This window comes from Solanum dulcamara, chromosome 10 (assembly GCF_947179165.1).
Source record: "Solanum dulcamara chromosome 10, daSolDulc1.2, whole genome shotgun sequence".
Classification (NCBI taxonomy): domain Eukaryota; kingdom Viridiplantae; phylum Streptophyta; class Magnoliopsida; order Solanales; family Solanaceae; genus Solanum; species Solanum dulcamara.
Window position 1 is genome coordinate 33154754 of NC_077246.1, and position 13630 is coordinate 33168383.

The window sequence follows — 13630 nt, forward strand, 5'->3', positions numbered from 1 at the left end:
CCCGGGGTCGACGAAAGAAGTGTTACAGTATGCACGAGTAGAGTAGTGAGAAACAAAACATATTTTAAATCATTAACGGAGACCCAATAAAGTCATCAGGTAAATCATCCCTGGATATTAGTGCAGAAAGTATCTGACGTATACCCTTTAAATGTCAGTAAGGACTATGTAAAAGGGAGTTTTGGAAATCTTAGACATATATCAGTATGAAATATCTTATAAAATTCTGAGTGTTGGTTATCTCAGAGCCTTTCTTTTTTACAAAAAAGAGCTTAGTCGAATCAATTGTTATACAGTCATATAGAAGACTCGAGGAGAAGGAGTTTAACTATGTTAAAAGTCTTAGCATCTAGAAGTGATCAAGAGTCCAGAAGTCATATTCAGAACCTAGGAGTGAAGTTGCCCCGAAGATTTCTTCATCCATAGCCTACATCTAAGACATGCCATAAAGAAGAGAAAGAATAGGTTTTGCATATCTATGTCAAAAATATGCCAAGAGAGAGCTTCACATACCTCTTATGAGTTACTCTTTATCCTATTCGCCTCGTCATCCTTTCAACCTACTCAATATGAAAGAAATATGAATATCAACAACCCTTGACTGTTCAGCACCTTAAATTATACATGAGTATTCATAGAACTCATTTCCTCGCTCGTCTTCTCAACTAGTTCCTTAACTAATTAAAGAGTTAACGAAAATTGGGCAGCACCTCCCCTATAATATGCCCTATCCGAATTTCCAATAACAACCCTAATAACTACAGACAACCAACATAAACAACCTTCAACATATATACAAGCAATTCACACCAACATTACACAATACAAACCCCAAACAAGTCACTCAAAACTATCAAAATGTGAATTCTGGATAGCTTACTATCTTGCATTGTCGCTTTATTTCGAAGGGGTAATTGAGGGAAATAGGCTTTATGTCCTCATGAAAGTTATATACATGTGTATTAGGGTCGCATACAATTTCGAATCACCCCTACATCAATTTTGTACAAAAAGATATGGCCAAAATACCAACAGCAGTCCGTGTAAGATGTCCAAAACTAAAATCTGGGCAGTACCTCCTCTATACTTCATCACCCTTTTTCGAGCAGATAAAAGCAAAACTGGATTTTAAATGATAAATTAAAGTTATATAACTATGAAATATCTTTCCAAAACATATTGAACCACTCGAAATGAAGTTGTACATAAGAAGTTATACTAATATTACTAACAACAGTCCCTTTTAAAAATGGGTTTGTTAACTAGCTCTTTGTTCTTTCCACTTTCTCTCAAGTTTACAAGTGAAAGGTTGAAGTAACGACTCATTATTCATCCTAATACACATATATACACCTCTACGTGTCTGAGAAACACCTTAGATAATTAATTCACAGAGAAAAATTAGAGACTTACCTTAGTTTTCTTCAAGCCGTGGTTGCCTCTCTTTTCTTCTCTACATTTTTTTTCTTAGTTGTTGCTGAATTTTTGAACCAACAAATGACCTATAAGTCATTTAACATGTAGATATATGTTTCCTTAGGGGATGACACATGTCATCCCCTAAGGGTGACACGTGTTTGGCCCCCATTGGGCCAAACATACATGCTGCCAATAAGGGGCTGCCATGTGGCATGGGGGTCCACCTCCCTCCAAGAAGGTGGGTCACCTAATTGACCCCAATAAGGTGGGTCACCTTCTTGATTGAGGTGCTGCCACATGTCACTCCTCCATTGGCTGCCACATGTCATCTTTTCCCCTTCCTCGTGGGTTCGTAATCTCGTCCTATTTTAAGAGCCTATGTAATCCATGCTATGTAGGCTTGGTATGTCCTCAAGTAGCTCAAGTATGTAAGACTTCTAAGCTAGTACCTTACATAGGTAAGTCGAGTCCTACGACTTATTACTTGGCCTCCAATTCCTTCCGGATTCTTATTCAAACCTTCTCTACTATGGGGTATCACCTTCTCCCTTTCGTAGAGTCATTTGATAGTGTCGTAGCGTATCCAGCTCACATGATAATGTCTAACGAACTTATGAGACATTTTGAGTTTAAAAGTATGGGGTGTAACATCCTTTCCCCCTTTAGAACATTCGTCCCAGCATGTTAAACAAAACTTCTCTTAGCACCTTATACAAATCATAGGGAGATTCTTTATTGTTTCCATAACACATACTTTTATCCAAGTACTTAATATACAAGTTTCAGGAGTTGGGGTTACCTGTAAATATCGAGAATAGGTGTGAATACTTATGTTTTATGTTCTCTTTAGCTTCCCCGGTCATCTTCTTTCTAGTTTTGGTTTTGCCACAGTATCTTGACGGAAGGCATGTCTTTAGTCTACAATCTTCTAGTTTGTCGATCTAAGATGACGATAGGTTGTTCCTCGCAGGATTTTATTTCCTGGACATCATCTATGGAATATACCCTGGGTGGCTCGTCAGTACCCATGCGAAGTATCCCTATCTGATGGACTGGGTGTATAGTTTCCAAATAAGGTGGTAAGCTCAACTTACGAGCCACGTTGCCCACCTTATGAGCAACTTGATATAGTCTAATATATTTTGGATTAAGTTTCCTTTTTTGGGTGACCCTGTTATGAACATCTAATCATCAATTTGAACTCTGTATGTCGATATCGATTATTTGTATATCATTTCTACCAACTTTGGGCTTTTAGTCAATAGCTTGCTTAATCATGTCAGGGCCTTTTTAGCTTAGTCTTTCTAACATCTTCCCATCCAATAGGGTACTTACACGTCTTGCTCTACCAGTCTTGTACGGGGCCATTGGGATACTAGAGTAGTAATTATTATTGTAGGCAACTTGATAAGTGACAGATAATCATCCCAGCTACCTTTGAAGTTAACAGCACCATCTCATGACATATCTTCTAACTTTCAAGTGGTAAGCTTTAGTCTGTTCATCAGGTTTGAGGGTAAAGTAGTGTACGAAGACTTATGTGTCTTCCCAGTTTCTTCGCGGACTAATTCTCGGTAGTTATCTTTAACTTGGGCTTCCTCATCTAGAATAATAGCTATGGGGACTCTATAAGGTCCATCCACTCTTTTACCCTATAATTTTACCCCGTATCGACTGAGTAGGTAGCCTTTGATTGAAGGAGCATGGGCTAATATTGTTAATCCACAGGTAACATTCCCTCCAGAGTCATCTGGCGCTGGAGTGCGAAGTGAGTCTTATAGCCCTGGTCATATTGTGGGATTTTTGACCTCGTGTATTACTTCCTATCTTCCGTAAATTACATCAACTGGTACCCTTACCTTTAGGTTTTTTCTTTTTTCTACCCTAAGAGTTGGCTGCCAAGTAGTGTCGAAATTCTCTTACCCACTGGCCTGTATAGCCATTTTGTGGTTTGCCTCTCATTAACTGGTACTATATTGAAAAACAGTGGCATTCGAGTGTGTCGTTAGTTAACAATTAGCTAATCCTTCTTGTCTTGCTTAAATCCTTTTAACAATACCCTCAATGTAATTTATAGTACCCTAGGAACATAATCTCATGTCATTTCTCCGCTGCTAGTTCAGATTCTTCCATCTTGCGCAACCACACCCGCACTACGCACTAAATTCCACCAGAATTTAGAAGTTAAGCATGCTTGGGTGAGAGAAATACTGGGATGGGTGACCTCCTTAGGAAGACTCATGTCGCGTTTCATGGTAATCCTTTAAATAATGTGCGGGGCACTCAACTTAGCCCAAAATTTATCTTAACGTCGTCTCACTAGTCTTTATGTGTTGCCTTTCCCTTTCCTCTGTTATCTTGAAACCGGTATAGGGGTAGATCTTTAGTTCCACTACGACCATGTCCCTTTTTGGTCATTTTGGTTTAACTCCTCCTATTGTATTTTCCCCTTTTTGTACGCACCCATTCATTAAGGTTGGCTACTGAGTTACGCTAAAGTTCATTCATATAGTGACCTTTAGAGCTACATTGAGTTCTGTCTATCCTCAGTTGGTATAGTCCCGAAGAAGGTTGGCATATGAGCTCGCCATCCTGTAGTACCCAGCTAGTTATGCCTGTCTTACTTAAACCATTTTACACTTTCCTTACCCCAGCTGGTAACACTTTATTATTGTTATCTCGTGTCTTCCTTTACCTTTATGAAACTGTAAGAAGGTGCTCAACTTAACCTGAGAAATATCCTAGCGTCATCTCGATAGGTCTCACCTTGTCGCACTTCTTTCCTTTCCCCTATTCACTCTGTGTTCTTCTTATTTCCTACCACAGGAGGCTTTCTATTCTTTTTTCCTTGGTTATACATCTATTGTAACATTATTTGTGACCAACTCTATAGCTAACATTTTGGCTTTTGGTCTAGCATGCTGTCATTATGTTTTGTAGTGTCCCTTGAGTTATTCGATATCCTTTCATTACTATATTCTTTTGCTTTTATACGTACCCACCTTCTAGCGTTATGTTATTCTAGGTCTTGTTGGAAACTTCTTAACACTATCCTGCATAGCATTCTAACTTCTATCCAATTATTGACGACTTCCAAATGCTTCTAACTTGGTTCAACAAAGGAACTTATTGAAGTTTAAGCATCCATCTCGAACATGTTACCACATCAATTGCCTTTATCTTGCCCTTTACAGTTTTCTAACTTGGTTCCCCCCTTTAGAGGGTACTATACCTCTATCCACTTATATCTTGCTCTATGTCTAGTCTCAATTTCGTCCGGTCTTCTTCCCCAATGTACTTGGTACTGTATCATGTCCCCATCTTTCTGCATTTTTTTTCTAGCCTGATTATCCATGTACGGAATCTTGGCTAAATCACGAGGCGACAGGATCCTTCCCACACATAGTGCGACACCTCATCTATTAATCTGTACTTAAGTAATGGGACCAATGGAACAACTCGTCTGAGGCCACATTTTACTTATCTCTATAAAAAGTTAATATATATACTTGTAGACGATCCAAATTTTCTTTTAACTAGGAAACATTTGTATTTCGGAATTCATTGTCCAAGGTTCTCTTGGAGTAGTGGCTTTCCCAACCTATATCCTTTGTTTCTTGGGATAAATGAAAGTTGCGCCATTTATTCCTTAAGTTTACCGTCTTTGTCTCTTAAGAGTTCCATTATTTTCGGGGCGACATTGTATACGCGCATTACTCCTGTATACCTTAAAGCCCTTACACTTACTATGTACCCAATACAGGCTTTTAACTTAGTCAACGTCTACTAAGTACGCCTTACTAGTGGTGCTACTTTATCCTTGTATAATTGGATCACACCATTCAATTCATACTTACATATCCCCTTTTTAGTTCGTACTCACATTCAGTTCTTGACATCTCTTTGAGGTGCTTCTGTCTGAAGCTCTTTTCCCAATTAGTCGGTGGAGGACTATCAACTTTTATTGTAAACCATTTCCAAACCATTGTTGGAAGAAACTAGAATCGCTTAAACATCACAGTACTTCTATTAATACTTGACCTACCTGGTCTCATTCCGAGTTTATCCTCAAGTTATGAACAACTTATCTAATTTACTATTAGGAGCTGGGGGCTTGGTACTTTGAAAATGAGTGAAGCTCAATTACTGGACATCTTACCTTTCAACCTGAGCTTCTCTTTTTTCTACAATATAATTCTGGCTGGAGATACTGTGGTCTGAACTGTACTGCTTAGACAGACTTTTATTTCTCCGTAATAAACTTTCTCGAGTAAAAAGGGTATCCCTTATTGACGACATGAAGAGTACCTCTTACAGCTTTAATTTGGCATAATATGGGTACTCGTTATCAATTTATAACACATGTTATAAAGCTATGTTCTATTCCCTTTTTGTTATTGTGGGAAAGTTTCGGCAGAGTTTCCTCTACACTTCTTACTATCTCACAACCTGCATGCAGAAAATACCAACAATGCCTCATAGGGCCAACACATATATATATTTATATTATATCACAGCCATACCGAGATTTCAATATCATCTCATATCGTAGCCACACAGGGCTTTCAACGTTAACAATAGTATGAAAGTAATGGACTTACCTCGTATGTCCAACTTCAAACTGCATCTGTTGCACTTTCTGTTTGCTTTTCTTTCAGGTTTCAACTTTATATTTCAATCACATGTCAATACCTTACCCAAAAGATATCTTTCATGCCTTTACTTTATTTACCAACATGCTTCGAAACTTCCCATGTCGTCAATTACTTCCTTCTGTTGGTGTCGTTCTTCTGTTATGATCCGAGCTTAGTATAAGGTATTGTCCTATGACTCGGATCTATAGCATGATCTTAGATGTAAAAGAAAGATAACATCCTAAATGTCTTGTAGCTTCCTGTTTATAGATGTGGCACATAACACATCGATAACCAAGACTCTACTAGACACGGTCTGTAGACAATCTAAGAAGGAACTGCTCTGATACCAATTCTGTCACGATCCAACCCCGTAGGCCGCGACTGGGGTCCGACCTGGACCCCCCATATACCTAACTATTAGTTGTGGTCAAATTGAACTATAAATAAAACAAGATCATATAATAGAGCCCCATTGGGCAATAATATTTTCATAAACCTGTAGCCCTTTTCATTTGTGTCGTAACATGAAAGGGCATGCAAGCTGACAAGGCTTCCATAACATAATAACATATACCACACATTATGTAGAACCAGCTAAATCAAACTAATATACACAACCCACATATAAATGTCTGCAGACCTCTAATAATATCAATGATAACATATAGCGGGACAGGGCCCCCGCCGTACCCCTAAATAACAAAACAATACTATACATCAACGGCCAATGCCAAAAACTAGGCTCCAATACAATGGAGCCTCTTCCAGCTGAGCTGAGCGGGATCCTAAGATGACGGACTCTTAAAACCTGTACTTATACCTGCAGGCATGAAACGCAACCCCTTCAAGAAAACGGAGGTCAATGCGACATATGTATTGAGTGTGTAAAACATAACACAATACGAATAGAGGTATATCTGAAATAGAGAAGTAGGGGATAAAATATCAAATCAGAAACCTGTACCTAGAAAAGTAAAATAATGCATGCTCAAATTTTCAATATAGCCGGCCCTATTAGGGATATGGTGAATCATATCTGTAGTACGATCACCTCTTTATTACAACACATTGTCATATCATTATATATATACATACGTACCCGGCTCTCTAGTGAGGGCGCGATGAATAATATAGTGAATTGTGCATGATTACTATTCCCAACCCTGGGGTTGACAAAAGAAGTGTTACAGTATGCACGAGTAGAGTAGTGAGAAACAAAACATAGTTTAAATCATTAACGAAGACTCAATGAAGTGGTCAGGTGAATCATCCCTGGATATTAGGGTAGAAAGTATCTGATGTATACCCTCTAAATGTCAGTAAGGACTATGTAAAAGGGAGTTTTGGAAATCTTAGACATATATTAGTATAAAATATCTTATAGCAGTCCAAGCGTTGGTTATCTCAGAGCCTTTCTTTTTTACAAAAAAAAGCTTAGTTGAATCAATTATTATATAGTCATATAGAAGACTCGAGGAGAAGGAGTTTAACTACGTTAAAAGTCTTAGCATCCAGAAGTGATCAAGAGTCCTGAAGTCATATTCAGAACCTAAGAGTGAAGTTGCCCCGAAGCTTTTGTCATCCATAGCCTATATCTAAGACATGCCAAAAAGAAGAGAAAGAATAGGTTTTGCATACCTATGTCAAAAACATGCCAAGAGAGAGCTTCACATACCTCTTATGAGTTACTCTTTATCTCATTCGCCTCATTGTCCTTTGAACCTATTCAATACGAAAGAAATACGAATATCAACAACCCTTGACTGTTCAGCACCTTAAATTATACACGAGTATTCATAGAACTCATTTCCTCGCTCGTCTTCTCGACTAGTTCCTTAACTAGTTAAAGAGTTAACGGAAATCGGGCAGCACCTCCCCTATAATATGCCCTATCCGAATTTCCAATCACACCTCTAATAACTACAGCCAACCAACAACAACAACCTGCAACATATATAGAAGAAATTCACACAAATATTACAGAATAAAAACCCCAAACAACTCATTCAAAACTATCGAAATGTAAATTCTGGACAGCTTACTGTTTTGCATTGTCGCTTCATTTCGAAGGGGTAATTGAGGGAAACAGGCTTTATGTCATTTATGAAAGTTATATATATTTGTCTTAGGGTTGCATTTAAAATAACCCCTACATCAATTCTTTACAAAAAAGATATGCCTAAAATACCAATAGTAGTACGTGTAAGATGTCCAAAACCAAAATCTGGGCAGTACCTCCTTTATAATTCATCACCCTTTTTCGAGCAGATAAAAGCAAAACTGGATTTTAAAGGTTAAATAAAAGTTATAGACTTATGAATTATGCAAAACATATTGAACCACTCGAAACGAAGCTATACACAAGAAGTTATACTAATATTACTAACAACAATCCCTTTCAAAAATGGGTTTGTTAACTAGCTCTTAACATTTTCTCTCTTTGTTCTTTCAACTTTCTCTCATGTTTCCAAGTGTAAGGCTGAAGTAACGACTCATCATTCATCCTCATACACATATATACACTTCCACATGTCTGAGGAACACCTTAGATAATTAATTCACGGAGAAAAAATGGAGACTTACCTTAGTTTTCTTCAAGCCGTGGCTTCCTCTCTTTTCTTCTCTACATTTTTGTTCTTAGTTGTTGCTGAAGTTTTGAACCAAGAAATGACCTATGAGTCATTTAACATGTAGATATATGTTGCCTTAGGGTGTGACACATGTCATCCCCTAAGGGTGACACGTGTTCGGCCCCCATTGGGCCAAATATACATGCTGCCAATAAGGGGCTGCCATGTGGCATGGGGTCCACCTCCCCCCAAGCAGGTGGGTCACCTACCTGACCCCAAGAAGGTGGTTCACCTTCTTGCTTGAGGTGCTGCCACATGTCACTCCTCCATTGGCTGCCACGTGTCGTCTTTCCCCCTTCCTCGTGGCCTTGTAATCTCATCCTATTTAAGAGCCTATGTAATCCATGCTATGTAAGCTTGGTATGTCCTCAAGTATCTCAAGTATATAATACTTCTAAGCTAGTTCCTTACGTAGCTAAGTCGAGTCCTACGACTCATCACTTGGCCTCCAATTTCTTTCAGATTCTTATGAATCCATTTCCAACCTTCTCTACTATGGGGTATCACCTTCTCCCTTCCTTAGATTCGTTTGGTAGTGTCGTAGCGTATCTGGCTCACATAATAATGTCTAAGGAACTTATGAGACATTCCGAGTTTAAAAGTATGGGGTGTAACAAGCATAATCATGGTAGCATGCCTAGTAAGCTCATAGAATCAAGACTCATACTCTAAGACTATGATTGAACCCTGTACTAGCGATGTGAACTCATCTCTCAACCTCTCCCTCATACTGAAGGTACATACTTATCCAAGAAAGCCTTAGAAATCTTAGTCCATGATATCGGTGGCGATATTGTGGGTTTGCAATTGAGATAAGACCTCCACCACTGCTTCATTGGTCCATACAACTAAAAAGCAATGTAATAAATCCCATGGGACTCCACCAATCTGAGGATATGCAACCTCTCTTAGAAATTAACTAAAACCTCATGAGCATCCTTGCCTGCGACACCTAAGAACCTGTCAAGGGACAATCCGATAAACCTCCCTAACATCTTATGCTCCTCAGCAATAATAACTGACATAGCATCTATGTGCTTAATAACCATAGGAATAGGCTAAATCACCGGATGGGGAGATGTAGTAGTAGGTTGTAGTACTGGGACTGGATAATACTATGCCTCTACCTGCCCTGAAGTTTGAGCCTCCTCTTGGACCTGAGGTTTGGCTAAAGTGCTAGGTAATGTCCCTGCTTGAGACATACTCACCATGAAGCTGAGGATCCAGGCCAGAGTGTCTTGTAACACTGGTGTGGCCACGAATCCAGGTGGAGGCTGGGCTGGATTCTCCTCTACTACCTTAGGATCTAAGTTCTCAACCTCAATGTGTGGCTCTAGCACTGGTGTTATGTCCTGAGCTCTACCCTAGCCTCTGTGACGGGCTCAGCCTCTACACCGAGTTAGGGTTCAATCTATAGGCATAGGGGGTCCTCATCCACCCCGAATGAATCTCATCCTCTCCATCTGAAAAAGAGTTAAACAAATAAGATTTAGAGGTATTCATCATCTTTAGCACATGATAAGAAACAAGTATAGTGACTTAATTCCTAACATGTCATATATCCTCCCAAAGATTGGACACGGACGTCATCGTATCGATCCATGGGACTCTATTAGACACTAGGTCCTGTAATGGTAAGAGCGGTGAAACTAAGCTCTTATACCACTTTGTTAAGACTCAATTCCATGATAACTCCTACTATAACCCCCGAGTAGGCAAGCCGAACCCAAATATAACTGAACTCAAATCTCATTTTAAATAAATATTTAAATACATAAGAAGGCAAAAGCAAGAAGAATAGTAAAAAAAGAAATTGGGCAGTTATGTAAATTCGATACAAAATATAAAAAAAGGCCCTAAAGTAACAAAAAGAAATAACTAACTGACACTAGACCAAACTCTGAACCTGGTATCAACTATACAGGAGATACTAAGTACAAAAGCTGATAATATATATAAATATACAATAGAGATCTGGCTGTCCAAATTACAAAATACAAGTCAGAGCAAAAGAGGGAATGTAGCAAGTCTCTAAACGTCGGGAGCTCACCACAATCCAAAACTGGCACCTCTACGGATTATCAAGCGAGTGCTGAGGGTAGCTCAAATTGGAAGCTACATCAAAATGATGCAAAAGTGCAGTATGAGTACCAAAATATGGAGTACCCAGTAGGCATCATAGGTTGACCGATCCCAGAAAGAATAAAATATATATTAAGTAGCACGATGATACTAATAACTATTAGAGGAGAGAACAAACTACAAATACGGGGAAAGGGAGAACGGGAATAATCATACGGCAGTCAACAAAGTCCGACCAATCAACTAAGCACATGAATAATCCAATTTGATAAAATATCGATTGAATACTCAAATGTAAACTCTTAGCTAAGGCTCAATATCCTCAAAAATATCAAGAAGCGCCCAAAATTCACGCCTCAACCTTCCCAATAATAATAATAATAATAACCAGAATATGAATCATGGGCCGCCTGAAAGTTACACCTCACGCTTTTCAATAATAGTAGTAATAATAATAACCCGAGATGTGTATTAATAGGTCACCCAAAATTCACACCACGAGCTTCTTAATAAGAAATGCCATAATTAAAATATCACTGGTGTTTCATTTAAATCATTACACTTATTCATCAATCAAAAATCTTTATATCACCATTTTATTCTTTAAAAAAGGTTTTTAGCATCGGTGAGGCAATCAATAAAAGTAGTATATCAAAATCATATATCACTCGAGTTGAGTAAAAATCCCATCAAAGTTGCCAAATCACTAACCTGAGACTCCGGTATATAAAAAACACGACCTCTAGCCCAATATTTTATTATTAAAAGCAAGAAAATATACACATACACCGAAATCACACCAACCGACAACCAAAACCAAGAAAGTCAAGAAAATGGCATCCTATGTTCAATCACCTAGGAACAAGATCTAAGGATTCTAATCGATATAAACAAGCAAAGATATCACCTACACTAAGGATACAATGACTGATACCTCAAACTAACCAGTAATTATGATCATCGTTTCCAAAACACTCAATGGAATATCAACATCTAAATCGCCAACCTAATCATGCATCCTACTCAAAATATACCAATACTAACCAAGACAAGTATAACAAGAGAAGCCATAGCATACCTCAAAGACAAAACAACACCTGATGTGGGAGCCCCACACGAAATCAAAAACCCAACTTCGTCACAAGAACCCAAATTACTCAAGAAACTTGTTCCCCCAAAATGGGCACATTTCGAGCACTAGAAGAGGTCAAACAACCTAACCAAACTTAAACCCTAGAATAATTTTAAAATGCAAGAAATAATGGAATTTACGCAAAACATACAAGGTTTTTAGGATGGGAAAAAGTCTTGGAACGTTCCCACAAGAATCCTTAATGCACCGGAATGAGAATGATCGGATTTGGTCAAGAATTGCTCTCAAAGAGGGAGTTTGAAATATTGGAAATAGAGAGAAAAGGGATGGCATCTGGTCTTAAAACACCTCACTACCAGGCCCCTCAATGGCCTTCATGAACGTAGAGACAAGCTCTGCAAACACGGAGTTTAGTGGGCTACCTTCTATGAATGCAGAGACTTGTCCGCGAATGCGGAGAACAAACACTTAAGCCTCCGTGATCGTAGCCTGTGGATTGCGAACATAAAGAACAAAGAACTCGACCTCCGTGATCACGGAGAGGAAATTTGAGTTGCAGCAGCAGCTGTGCTGGTGCATTTTCACAAAGGGAAACAAGTCCCTCAATGGGGCTTGAAACTCATTCAGAATCCCATTGACACAAATAAATTATGCTACCCAACTGGAAATGGCATTCTAGACTCAACGGAATCAATGATTTTTCCAATAGAGGTCATTTCAATGGAATATTGACAAAAGTCAAAGAATTTGAAAAAAAACACTTAAAATGCACAATCGGCGAAAAACTCATTTTGATAACCTTGGAGAATGAACCAAAGGTCATTCTAGACTAAACTTGGCATTTCAGAGCTAACTGCGTTGACAGAATTTTTATCTGAGCGCATTAACTCAAAATGTTGACTGAAGTCAAACTTGGCCAAACTTTAAAGTTAGAACGGTAAAACCACCTAACCTCACAATAAAGACTCCAAAACCCAAACCAACCTTCCTTTTAAACCAAAATGGACCTTTCGGAGTTAATATAGCCGTTAGAGTTCTTATACGACATCCGAATCTCTGGATGTTGACTAAATTCAACTCTTTCAAACCTTAAGCCTCAAAAATGGCCAAGCCACCTCAAAACTCAACCGGACAACTTGGGAAGTGTGCCACCCATCCCAATACCACATATAAGTAATAAAGAATCTACAGGATAGTGTAAAATGGTAAAAACACGCAAATACATAAAAATGACCTCGGAGGTCATTACATCCACTAGCCTAAAAGCCTACAAGGTCTCATATGTTTGCACATAGTTAATGAGATAAGAGGTTTCTACTAGGATTCCTTTACCGAATCCTACCGCAATGCCCCATTTGGTGCTAAGTCAATCTCACAGAATAGTTTAATACTTCAAGATAATCATAACATATAGCTTAAGAATTGAAACATCACATTCGGTAGAATAGCTCATTAAAAACCTTAATTGAATCAAATATGTGAGAATTATCCTTATGACATAGAAAATCCTTCCTTCATATCATAACATCATTTTTTCATTTCATAAGATTCCTTTTTTATCATAGTCATTGCTTTCATAAATATTTATTTGGATTCAAAAGCTTTCAATTCAAACATCATTGAAAACATAGTAAAACTAGGTGGGTTCTATTCAATTCAACTTTCAAATCATAAGAAATAATACTAGCATGCAGAGCAACGAAATGCACCAATTTAAAACATACTTGAAACAACCCACCAATTCACTTTAAAATTGCTTCCATGCCTTT